At 31.6% G+C, this 14,324-nt stretch overlaps 1 long non-coding RNA gene across 1 annotated transcript; it reads right to left on the reverse strand.

Annotated features, from left to right (window-relative positions):
* Window positions 1–2,363: 2,363 nt before the first annotated feature.
* Window positions 2,364–8,409, reverse strand: LOC135194357 (uncharacterized). Its single transcript, XR_010309754.1, has 3 exons — window positions 8,326–8,409; window positions 4,092–4,143; window positions 2,364–2,473 (listed from the first exon to the last, which is right to left on the reverse strand). It is a non-coding gene; the product is annotated as an uncharacterized LOC135194357 (long non-coding RNA).
* Between the last annotated feature and the right edge of the window lie 5,915 nt (window positions 8,410–14,324).

Genomic DNA, 14,324 nt, shown 5'->3' on the forward strand with positions numbered 1-14,324 from the left:
GGGAGCCTGAATCTTTCACGAGTATCAGACGAGTTTAAATCAATCGGATGAATAGTTTAGATTGATCACTTATCCTAAACTATAGAAACATAAGCGTAGCAAACAAATAATATACATATACTTAACAACACATTGATTTCGACGTTGGATGTATACTCGTTTACTCTAATGAACCAGTTTATTGTAATTTAATGTCCATAGCTATTTCAAGAACTTTATAATGTGAAATCTACGATTGCACGATAGCGAATCCCATCCAATCGTTGCAGTATCGCGTCACACGAAAAGATTCGTATATTATAACGATGACATCGAAGGCACGAATCGCGATTGCCAAGGAGACTCTGGGTTACGACCTGAAAATGGCGAACCATAGTAGACATCATCCGATAAGCAGACCGGCCAAGGAATACAGAATCACAAGAAGACAATAACACCCCTTCAAAGAAACATTCCGGATATCGTCTGGAGTCTACGACTTCCTTGCAGACAGACTTATGTTGCTTATGAATGCCACGTGGTGATTAACATGTCTCTGGAGACAAAAAATTAACGAAACAAATTCATAATTTGATAACTATTATAGTGAATAAGTTTGATTCAATTCTTCACTTTATTCTGTCCGCCGGATTTATTCGACGCCATATTCTTTACAAATACAATACGAAAACTTCGAATATACATATATTTTAGTGACTTTAAGCGTCCTCGGAAGTAAGACCATCGGTGTTCTAACTTCAGGAGTCTACGGAGTGAATCAAAGACTTCCCCCTTCGTCCACACCGCGCGTCGAGGCGTCGCGGGTCCGACCGCGGAAGCAACCGATAGCCACCGCACTCTCCGTGCTGTTTCTTCTGACGAGTTTGTGACTGAACCGCGATCAGATCTCCAATTTTGTGAATGTTATCTGCTTTTAAACAAACGACCCATTTCATGCCGTAACAACTATTTGATGAACTAGTTTTTCTGTCCCAAGACAATAAACTTAAATCGAATGTTGAAATATGAAAGTTTAAATGTCAACTAGTGTCTAGTCATACTGGCAGTTGGTCAATTGTGACGCGAGACAATTTATATTACTGAAATTGTAATTTCGTATACACTTCTTAGGACACAGCTTTCGGACACACGAGAGACACTCGTTTAGGGCAGATTAGATAAGTGAATATTTCTTATTATTTGTTTTATTGCTGTATTTCTTCTCTTTTCCTCTGCTGTTGATGGAAACTTGATAGATTTTTGTTGACTATAGTTCCTAACATCGACAATATTTGTTTCTTTTTTTTTTACAAATAAATAAATTATTATAAACTCAACCACTGGCAACACAGAGCAAAACGATAAACACCTGATGGTCACCTCTGCCATAACACAACATCAATATCGAACCTTACATTGCGAGAGACCTGTTAACTACATACATTATTGGAAACAAGCAACGCACAGTCCCTAAACACAGACATACCAAACCGAGGGCGACCTCTACTTACATATAACGACATTGTAAGATTTCGCCTTAAATTTCCAAAGAATATTCATGGGCCCCTTTATTACAGATTCGGAAATTGTAAGTATTGAGCTTATATTAACAAAGCACTGTTACCTCTCAGATAAGGGCGACATACAATTCAAAGAACAAAACCAAACAACGCACGATTTCATAAATGATACGTCACCCGAAACCGAACCTCTATACAACCAACAATTCAAAGGAACTTCTGCTAACGAGAATACCATTATATACAAAAGTCAATTCAAGCAACTTTACAGAATCTTAATTTGCAAACTAAAATTCTTCAGTGACACTTTTTGAATATTTTAAACATTGTATGAATGCGTAAAGTTCAAATCTGGAGACAATCAAATTCATCGAACCCCGAACGTTAATCCAGACCAAAAATAATAACCATCTTACTTGAGTACAGAGTACTTTAAATATATCTCAACACTTAGTCGAGCTCGGAGTAACCTCTGTGTTGCTGTTATTCGATTGGTAAAGATTGAGACAGAATGGCAGCAAACAGTAAAACGCAACTTTTATTTCAGTAAATTGTTAAAGAACAACATTTCCAGAGGTCTGTTGGCCAATTAAATGAGTTTGTTGTACCTATTCCATATACCGCCAATGCGCCACCAACCTTGGGAACTAAGATGTTATATGCCCGTCTCCCTTGGGATTGGACACCCCGCAGCCGTAAACGGTCAGGACGACATCATCATGAAATATTTGTTTGAACCGGTTTTAATCATTTTTTAACCACAAGAAATCTACTTTATCTAGACATATACATTTCAGTAATATGTCACAGTATGTATGAACTCTTGTTGTGACAAACTAAATAATTAAGATAGACACATTTAGCGGTGACGTTACCTAATCATTTAATTTAACTTATAACTTAACTCAACATCACTATCGGCAGTCTCGCAGTGAAGTGAAGCTTTCCTTCAAAACTTAATGTTTTCACTGGACCTGGAATGTAAACATAAAAGCTTTTTAGAACAATATAAAATCAAAGAATTTTCATTTCTGACGAAACTGGTCGCAGTCTGGCAAATGATGCGAAGTCTTTTTTTACTCGGTGGCAGGGCTTTGAGCATGTCCCGTCGGTATAGGTACCACCCACTCATCAGATACTTTATTGCGAAGCAGCAATATCTGGTTTGAAGAGTGAGCCAGTGTTACAACAGGCACAAGAGATATAATAATGACGACCTCCGTGGTCCCGGGTTCGATTCCCGGCCCAGTCGATGTAGAAAAAGTTCATTAGTTTTCTATGTTGTCTTGGGTCTGGGTGTTTGTGGTACCGTCGTTACTTCTGATTTTCCATAACACGAGTGCTTTAGCTACTCACATTGGGATCAGAGTAATGTATGTGATGTTGTCCAATATATATTTATATATATATTTTATTTTTATATAATAACACCTCAGTTATAATAATGGAGGTGGCGTATTGCCGCTATATAGAATGGCTAAAATTCCTTACGGCGCTAATGTGTGGCAGTGGTGATCACTTACCATCAGGTGGCCATTTAAGCAGTGCACCTTATGGAAAAAGTTACGAACAGACATGAGAGCCAATTTTTCATACATATGTATCACCCACTCATCAAAATCTTATCACGATCTAACAATTCATAATATCCTTCGACAATTAAGAATTAAACTGCTGCGGGTAAACGACGAGAAAGTCAAAATCCACTTTTCAACTAATTAAAAACAGTCGCAAATAACAATTTAATTTAATTATTAACTCAAATTATACCAATGAAAATTCAGTTCTGCATGGGTTTAAACACGCAATCTTTGGTGAATATCGTGTAACCACTGAGCCATGTTGGATCTCACTCAATACAGAATAATAATTATTAATAATTAGTTGTCGGCTGTTCGTTTGGGTTCAAACTTGTTTCAACCTAAATTCTATCGAATTCGATTCAATGGTTTGGGCGTGATAGAGTAACAGGGTGGGTTACTTTTGCATTTATAATAGTAGTATAGACTCGCATGTACGATATAAAAAACAATAAGTGCATCGAAACATAAATAATTTAGCAACGCTTAATAAAACTTAAGTGCAGAAGCAAAAAATGCTGTAGGATATCATTTAACAATACATAATATATAAATCTTGTGTATGTGTGTGTAAATAAGCTCCTAAATGGTTGTACCGATTCAGATGAAAAGTAACACTGCAATCGGGGTTCCGTAAATAACATTCTTTGACAAATAAATAAAATGTTCCTGTTATGTGTAGTCCTTCATAAAATATAAAAATTTTCTATACATATAATAAAATTGGAGAGTCTGTTTGTAATATTAAAATAACCGCTTTTAATTAAATCATTTATGTATACACGGTACATGTAACAAAATATTTTTTTTTTTCAATTTTTGTCTGTCTGTCTGTTCCAGCTAATCTCTGGAACAACTGGACCGATTTTGACAGGACTTTCACTGGCAGACACATAGCTGATGTAATTAGGAGTGACTTAGGCTACAACAATAAGTTTTTTAAAATTCTAATTTTAAATTGTTTTTAAATTCAAACACAGGCACAGCTTGTAATAATAGAACTTTTACTCACAGACATCACGACTGTGAAGATTTCCAAATTCCATCATGGCTTTGTTCTCTTACTGAAATGTAAATTAAAAACAAATTAAAACATCAGTGTTTATTACAAAAACATATCATTAGTCTAATTAGAAAGAGAAGATTAAATTATATTTATCATTTAAAAAATACTTATTGGATCAACAATAATATAGAACTGTAAGCTTTATAAAATCTACTTGTTATTTCATATGCTTGATTTTGGTTTAAAATTAATTAAACAAGGTCCGTGTTGTGCAGAAACATTCAAAGCAAAAGTATAATTATAATAATAATAATAATAACAGAAGAATATATCGACACTCTTAAACAGAAACTATCTTTAAAATCACATAGACTTGCAAGATACAGGAAAGCACTTAATAGAAAACAAGATAATAAATTATATAGTGCCAACGAAAAAGCTTTTTACAGGTCATTGAATAGTTGTACCTCGAATAATACAAATAATGAAGAACAAATACCAAATAAAGATGAACTTAAAAACTACTGGGCAGGGATTTGGGAAAAAAGGAGTGACCACAATTTACAGGCAAAATGGATTGAAGAAGAGAATCAGAAGTGGGGTTATATGGAACAGATGGAATTTATAGAATTAAAATTGGATGATTTAACGGAAGTTTTAAAGAAAACGAAAAATTGGAAAGCTGCTGGAATAGACCAGATACATAATTTCTGGTATAAAAAGTTTACGTCATTACATGATATTCTAACAAAAATAATTTCAGACCTAATTAACTGTAGAACTCCACTCCCAAATTTTATAACAACCGGTTTGACCTACATGCTACCAAAAAACCAAAACACCCACGATCCATCACAGTACCGTCCCATAACATGCCTACCAACAATATATAAAATAATCACATCCTGCATTACCAATAAGATAGTCTCACACCTGGAAGCACATAATGTAATGTCAGAGGAACAAAAGGGATGCAGGCGAAACCACAGAGGATGTAAAGAGCAATTAATTATAGATTCAACCATACTAAAACATTCAAATAAATTTAATAGAAATTTGTATGTCACATATATAGATTTCAAAAAAGCTTTTGATAGTGTCCCACATTCATGGTTAGTCCAAATTTTACAAACATATAAGATTCATCCTAATATTATTAAATTTTTGGAGGAGGCCATGTCTAATTGGAGAACCACAATAACTTTAACAACAAAAACATCTAAAATCTGTTGTGACGAAATCCATATTAGAAATGGCATCTTCCAGGGAGACTCTCTCAGTCCTTTGTGGTTTTGCCTCGCCCTAAATCCTCTATCTAGAATACTATCAGATTCTAAAATTGGATACCAATTAACACGTGACATAGCGGTTTCTAATCTGATGTACATGGATGACATAAAACTATTTAGTAAATCTGTGAAAGAAATGATAAAAATTACAGCGCAATTTAGTAAAGATATAAATATGAATTTTGGCTTAGATAAATGCAAAACTTTAACTATAAAGAAAGGAAAATTAATTGAGAAAAATTATGAATTAAGTGAGGAAATAAATATATCCGAGATGTTAGAAGGGGACTTATATAAATATTTGGGTATACTTCAAGCTAAGGATATTAATCACTCAAAATTAAAACAAGATCTTACCACAGAGTACATCAAAAGAGTAAACCAGCTGTGCAAAAAACATCTTTATTCGCGAAATCTCATAAGAGCAATAAATACTTTTGCTATTCCGGTCCTAACTTACTCCTTCGGGATAATCAAATGGTCTCAGACAGATATTAAGAAGTTAGAAATAAAAACTAGAGTCACGCTAACTAAACATAATTATCACCATCCGAAATCAGCTATAGAAAGATTAACGTTGAAAAGACAATTAGGAGGAAGAGGGGTAGTTGATTTAAAAATACTTTGGCAAAACCAAATCCATAATATTCAAAATTTTTTCTACAATAAAGCAAATACTAGTAAGATACATGCAGCTATAGTAGAAGTTGATGATAATTTCACACCGTTAAACCTAAAAAATAAGAATAAAGAGTTTAAAACTATCCAAGAACAAATAAATGAAAAAATTAAAGATTGGAGAAGAAAAGAACTACATGGTAGGCATATCCACGATCTAGAGCAAAATTTCATAGATTTAGATGCGTCAAATAAATGGTTACAAAAAGGTTACCTGTTCCCCGAAACAGAAGGCTTTCTAATTGCTATTCAAGACCAGGTTATCAATACAAGAAATTATAAAAAATATATACTTAAAGAATCAATAGAATCAGATTTATGTCGAAAATGTCACAGAATGCCAGAAAATATACAACATATTACAGGAGCTTGCCCTACTCTAGTTCAAACAGATTACACCCATCGCCACAACCAAATAGTTCACTACATACATCAAAAACTTGCACACAAATATAACTTCACAAATACTCCACTAAAACCTTACTATGAATACCAACCCAACCCCGTTTTAGAAAATGAAGAAATAAAAATATATTATGATAGAGCAATTCTTACTGATAAAACGATTCATTACAATAGACCGGATATAACTTTAGTTAACAAATCATCTAAAATAGCTTACTTAATTGATGTTTCTGTTCCAAACACACATAACTTATTAAAAACTATTACGGAAAAGATCAATAAATATACAGAATTAAAAGAAGAAATAATTAGAATATGGAATTTAAATAAGGTTTTTATTGTCCCTATCGTGCTTTCCACTACCGGAGTCATACCTAAACACTTACACCAAAGTTTAAAAATTCTTGATTTACCACCTCTCACATACATCACCATGCAAAAAGCTGCTATTTTAAATACTTGTCGAATAGTACGTAAGTTTTTAGAATCTAATAATGAGCTGGCTGACTGACTGTACTGACTGACTTTTTCACTCCCCAGATACACTTGGTCATTGACCCGTGTGACTGGAATATTTGCCCCATTATTTGGGAGATAAATAGTCCAAAAAACAAAAATAATAATAATAATAATGTTTATTTCATCAATAACCAACAGAGTATAATAACATCACAAAGGTTGACTTCTTCTTTTGAGTGCCATGAGCTCCCGTGCCAGAAGAAGTCGCTCTTCCTTAACACACACATACTTTAATTCAAAGTTATAAGATGAAACAATTTTAGAATTACAAAAATACTAATGAAAAAAGATAACGGTAGTAATGCGCGCGCGCGTGTGTGTGTAAGCGAGCGAGCGAGCGTGCGTGCGTGCGTGCGTGCGTGCGTGCGTGCGTGCGTGCGTGCGTGCGTGCGTGTGTGTGTGTGTGTGTGTGTGTGTGTGTGTGTGAGTATGTATTTAAATTTCGCGTTAAATATTCCTGTGTAAATGGCTAACTGTATAGATATCCAATTCAATCTACAAAAGGTGATAAAGTAATAATTCAGTATCTTCATAATTCAAACTTTTAAGCCAAGCAATTATTTTCGCTTTACATTCATGCAGAGTTAAAGGGTATATTTGTAGGATGTCATTGCATTTATTATATAAGTGCGATGCAAGATATTGTAGCTGTGATTGAGCAAATTTTGTATGTGTCTGTATTTTCTTAGCAACACTAGTGTTTCTTCGCTTATTCATATTTTTTGGGTTGTAATCTAATTTTGTGTGTTTTTTTAATATTACATGTAATACGAAAAGCTTACTAATGGAGAGTAAATCAGTTTCGGTGTAAAGGTTCTGAGTTGAAAACCTACGCGTTTTGAAATAAGCTACCTTAAGTAGTGCCCTCTGTGCTCTTTCTATCTGAATTAATTTGCTTTTGGCTTTAATTATTATGACTTAAAACAGATAACTTAAATTTTCATAGTTAAACTCTTATTGTATATAACATTAATGTTATGTATTTTATTTTTAATCTTTAAGTATGACATTCATCACATCTAAGTTGTTAACGTTGGTGTCACTTTTATGATGTAAGAGATGGTTTATAAATCTTAGTGCCAATGGCTATGGGCACTAAGTCTTTAGCTATGGGGGTTGAACACTGATTTTATCACATATGTATTCATAATCAATAAGAAACACTGAGCATGCATTTTTTTCATCAAATATCCAAGTCTATTATAATATTATATGTTGATAAACATATTTTACAATAAAATTTATAATATTCTTGTTTAATTTGTAGCCGTTTGTCTAGATTATATTATATCGAATGTTTTAATAAAGTAACAGTTTGAATTCCTTGTAAATACCCAAGTGATACTCACACATTTAAAGTCAATCAGCCAGGGTCACGTAGATATGTTACATGCCACCTGCTGCGGTAGTCTGCGCAGCAACCCGTGGTAATCTGAAAAAAGTTACTGGTAGTTATTATATCATAATATATAAGATACTGTGTTACCACTTTGAATACTTTTGTTTTATTTAATACTGCTACAGATTGGCTAATGAACCACCTGATAATAACCATTGCCTGTAGTCAATGGCTCAGTAACAAATTTAAGCCATCTTACATCAACAATGCACCACCGATGACTGAGATGTTATATCCCTTATGGCTGTAATTACACAGGCTCACTCAGACTTCAAACTGGAAGAGGTTTATCTCAGTATTGCTTCATTATTAAATATAATATTATGAATGGTTGATACAAACACCCGGACAGAATTGAGAACATATTTCAAATTGACAATGTAACTTGCCTGGTTCAATTAACATATTTGTTACAGTAACAAATACAAAACTGTGTAAACTTACTACAAAATATTTATGAGTATAATACAACACTCACACACACACAGAGATTGATGTTAGAAAATGTATCTTGGAACATAAGTTTTCAAAGTAATTACGGAAGAAGATATTCTGATTAGATTTCCTTCTGAACAACAGATACTATTAATAATAAAAATTTAAGTCACATGTTTTTGTACATAGGAATTACAAGTCTGTGTGATTCGATGATGCGGTTGTAATAGCGACCGAAAATGAAGGGCGAATTAGAAGCTGCGTTATATTTTTACCCCACGATTTACGACCCTATGGTAAAAGACAAATGAGCTAATTTGCTTTACATCCAACGAAACACCGCTTGGAATTTTTATCCGCCATACCACGCAATCAAACCAAACTTTTAATTTTTGCATCTTTACACACCTATATAATAAATATGTCGTTCTTTTGTTTTATAGTATACATAATTAAAATCACGTTTAAAACTAATTTTAAGTATAGTAATGTAACAAAATGTTCGATAATGAGGGGAGTCTGGACTGATGTAGACTGTTAAATTATAGAATGTTAAATTTACGAAATCTTTGTTTGAAATAGTTTATGGTTTTAACAATAATTGTAACACTATGATTAATAAAATCTTTAAATTTAGTTTAAAGTTACAGAAAACAATTTCCATTCTTGGCGCGTTGATTGAAAAATTATATTCTTAATTCTTATCAATAAATAAAATGTTAACACTTACATAATATGAATTGTTTGATAACATAATAGATTGTACTTTTATTTCAGTTAAATTAAATCACAATACTGATCTGGATCAAGTATTCAGAGAGGTAAAATTGAAAAGAAACTTTTTTGAAGGTGAATCTAGAAACTTGCATCAATAGCGCCAACATTAAAATATTAAGAAATCGATTAAAATATTATTTTACTCTGCTATAATTGCTATATTAAATAATACTTCGTTTGAATACAAGTACAAGTGATTTGTAAATCAAACAACAACAAACAACAAGTGTTCTTTCCATTTTATTAGAAAAAAGAATAAAAAATCCAAATGATATTTATTTATGATAGCATTATAACAATAATCGATTCGAGTAAATTTGTTTTAATTCGAGTAACTTATATTCATATTAGACAAAAAATAAAAGGACAAAACAAGTAACTTTATCATACCAATGTTCAAGTTTACTAAAAACACTTAAAATGTACGTACGTACGTACGTTACTACGTTATAAAATATTTTTTTATATCACACCACACACTACCAAATAAAATAAAACCAATAAATCGATCAAATTGATTCAAATTTGCTAATTATTATATAAAACAAAGAACGTTTTCCATTTGAAACCTTCAACTAATTTTAATAATAAATGTAGTGTATTGCGACCAGGTTAAGGAAAAATACCCTTTCCTCCTTTCTCCCCGATCTATCCTTGTGCGGCTGAATTCTAAACCCAACCCCAGCGGTTCTTCCTGTCGAATGTTCTTAATGATCAAATCATTGTTAAGATATTAATCCTAAATTCCTAACACGCGCTCAATACAACACCATTTTAGAGTAGTACTAAATATTAGGAAACACAACAACTAAATCTAAAGAAAACGCCATGTTGATAACACATACGCGCGTTAGAATGTTAGCTAGTAATACGGATGTTAGTATGTTATCACTAATAGTATAATTCATCATATACTTCTATTTCTTGTATTATGAAAATATTATCGTATCATATTTGACAATTGTCAATCTACTTATTCAGATAGAATTTACAGCTTATATAGATGGACAGATAGATAGAACATAAAGCCAATTTTAATGGAAGTAGGAAAAAAGATAAACAAACTTAGATTTACGTATTTCATGCGATTTGCTAATAACTCAGCTATATTGTGCACTACTAAGAGTTTATGATTAATATATCTTTATTTATAATACCAAGTCATTGCACTTAACTACTTATTTCCACTTTAATTGTACTTCCAAAGTTCCGATAACAGTTTCGTCGACGTTCAAAACGCCATTTTTTTCCAAATCCGTAGTGAATATCATAGATTAATCAAGCTCTCGACCAATGATATCGCATCAAATTGCTGTAAAATGTTGTTTATTTGACTTTTTTCCTATTATGGTTGGAATAGAGTATAGGTTAAAATAGGTTTGACTCAAATATATTTTGCCTTTGATTTTTTTTTGTTTGATTATATACGAATACAAATTCAAGTATTTTATTTAGTCGACTAGTTTGTTTACTCGCCGCTTTACGTCTTTTTTGGTTTTACGTTTTATATAAACAAAATGTTGTTAATTTATTCTACCACAAAGAAGAATAAAATAAAATGAACAAACAGTAAGTAGGCAGATTGTAATTAGGTAGACTAACGATGCTCAAATGTGATTTTTGTCTGATCAATAACTATGTATATTATTTGAGCGAGTATAGAGTATCTATATGAGTATAAGTCTTGAATAATTATGATTTATAATAATTCATGTTGTATATCGTATTTAATTAATGTGGATATAATAGAGGTATAATTTAAATGAACCAAAAGCGATTCTATTTAATCTAGTAACAATAATATGATAAATATAATTGGCAATTCAAATCAATCTTTCCTACGGCATACAAAATGCCACAAACAACTACTACTTTTTTATGTGATATAAACTCCGAGGTTCTGAGGAGAAAACCAAATTGCACAAAATAGTAGAACAAAGGAAAATAATAGTATAATGTTGGCATCAATGGCCAATCGATCATTGTTCAACCGTTTTAATAACTAAACAATTTATTTCTAAATAAATATATTTTTAATTATGGGGTGTTTTAGTAGTGGTGATGTGATGATTGATGTCTCCATCAAGTCAATTGTTTAAATTAGGTAACGCAAAACCAAATACGTTACTTACGTATACCGTAGTTAAACTTAGAATCATATTTATTATATATTTTTTTAAATTTTAGAATATGTATTATGACTTCTGAGCGATTGTACTGATTCGAATGATCGAACAATCTGATTTTTATCGATTGATGGCTCTAAAAAAGTTTAAAGTTATCTGTATTCAATATAATCTATGCAGTATGCATTATTTTTATTACGTATAACGTTATTCATATTTCATAATTGCAAGTATGGAGTTGTTTCGCATTTTGCGATCAGTATTATTTATTTCTCAGTATTTAAAATTATATCGTGATATATATCGTTTTTATAATTTTAATTAGTAAACTCCGCCGTTCTTTGCCTATTTCTATTGTTATTCTTACTATTTGGTTTTACTAGTGACTTCTGGGAAAGAACGTTTTGACAATAATTGTAACCAATTACTTTTTAGAACGTATTTTAATGATGATTTTAGCTGTTTTCTACCACATACCTGATATTGTAAAATAGGTTAGACCAGGCTATTACAAGGTAAGTTTTTTCTGTCTTTTTTTATACGTCGCGCAACGATGTAATTTTAATAGTATTTTTTATATTGACATTAATTTAAAAGTGCACATCACTTAGAAAGTCCGTATTTTATTCGTCGCTAGTAGAGGTTAACTTCACGACGTATTTATAGAACAGCTTTAACTTGATCGATGGATCTCTAAAATGCACTGCTGTATTATATGTAGCGTAAAAATTGTTGTCTAAGAATTACTTAATTCGTTCAGAATAAGCAAAGTATAAGCGATAAATATTGAGTTACGATAAAAAGTGTAAAAATAGTACAACAGAATAAAATCAAATATAATTAGAAACTTCAATACTAACATTTATTAATTACACTTATTCATTCATTTGTTAAATTACAATGCATAAGCTGAAGTGAGTTCTTCGTAAAATAAATTATTTAATAGTTTAAATTATAATTATAGAATCTGCATTTATAGAGTGAAATATAATAATATTATTGTACTTTATGATAGCCACATGTACAGTTCTAAAATCTTACAATATATTGTAAGAGACGAACAAGATCTCCTGGATACATGGTTTACTTAGTAGTAAGTAGGTTCACTCACTGTTTCTAAATGTAAAACACTTATAAAACTATAAAATATTTTGACTCTGCTCTGGTTATGCTTATTTTTTGAGGCTTGGACAATTTAATATCAAATAAGTCAAATTACCATTGCCAATGTTTTGTGGATTCTGTTTTAGAAAGAAGACAATTAAAAATTTCAAAGATCAATTTTGTTTCATTTTATTTCATGACACAATATGTTTAAATCTATTAATATTTTTTTTTATTTAATATTATAGTAAATAGAAATGTACTTTTAAAAAAATAAATTTCAGTTATAATTAAAATAAATAAAATAAATAGTGAACTATAATGCTTATTAATAAAATAAGTGCTGATTTCCTTGAACTGAGATTATAAGGTTTTAAAGTTAAAAGATTTTTGACTATTATAACATGAAATTGTTGTGGTGTGTACCAAATAATAGATAAACAATTAAATTTTCTGTGTTCACTTAAAGCGGCAATACTCAAAGAGCATTTATCAAAAATAATATTATATTCAGAGGGGTCTTGCACTTAACTGGCTGTAAATTAAAAAAATGATATAAAATTCATATAAATCTGTACAAAATGGCAGATCAGCTTCAAAATATTTAATATATTACCTCTGTTTATATATTTGGTACCTATATTGAAAACAAAAGATAGAAAAAGATCTGTTGGTCATTCTGAAATCTGTATGATTTATAATTTTCATACAAGGGCTGAGGCATTGTGCAATTGTCTTTACACAATAATTTAGTACCTATTTGGTAATTGAACATATGTTTTTCCTAGATTAAATAAAATGATTACCTTATTTCATATGCAAAAGAATTCATTTTTTTATTTTGTTCTATGTATAATGCAATGCGTCTGGATGCTTCTAGTGCATTTTGTTATGCTTGTGTGTGGTAGTAACAATTCTATTATTATTATTTTTTTAACTATTATCACATAAATATGTGATATTTTCATATCTCCTTGGATTTTTTTTTTTTATAACTTTATCATTACTTGTGGGAGTGTTTGCTAAATTATTTACAGCGGTGCAGCTAGCCATTTGAGCATTAGGAACTGACAATATTACTGTTGGTGGAACTGTTGGTGGAACTATTGGTGCAACTGTTGGTGGAACTGTTGGGGGAACTGTTAGTGGAATTTTTGGTGTTCGTTGTAAGATCATTTCTATCGGTGGTGTTGAGGTTGTATCAGTTTCAGCGTTCAGTTCGATTTCGGTGGTCTCTGCAGCAATGAAGTCATCTTCGGTAAAAATCTGTGGATTATAAGGTGAGATCCCACATGCTTTAAATGCATTAATTGCAGTTGGCATTGTTGCTGCCCGAATAAATGGTTGCCCGAAGACTTCAGCCACTTGTAATTGGGAAAGTACTTTCCCATTAGATCTCAACCAGGCTGTTAGAGCTTGGTCATAAAAGATACTCAAAGGCCGCATAAAACCAACATCTGCTGGTTGTAGTCTGTGAGTGGTGTGTGGTGGGAAACATATTATTGTC

Source organism: Vanessa tameamea, chromosome 29, assembly GCF_037043105.1.
Source record: "Vanessa tameamea isolate UH-Manoa-2023 chromosome 29, ilVanTame1 primary haplotype, whole genome shotgun sequence".
NCBI lineage: Eukaryota > Metazoa > Arthropoda > Insecta > Lepidoptera > Nymphalidae > Vanessa > Vanessa tameamea.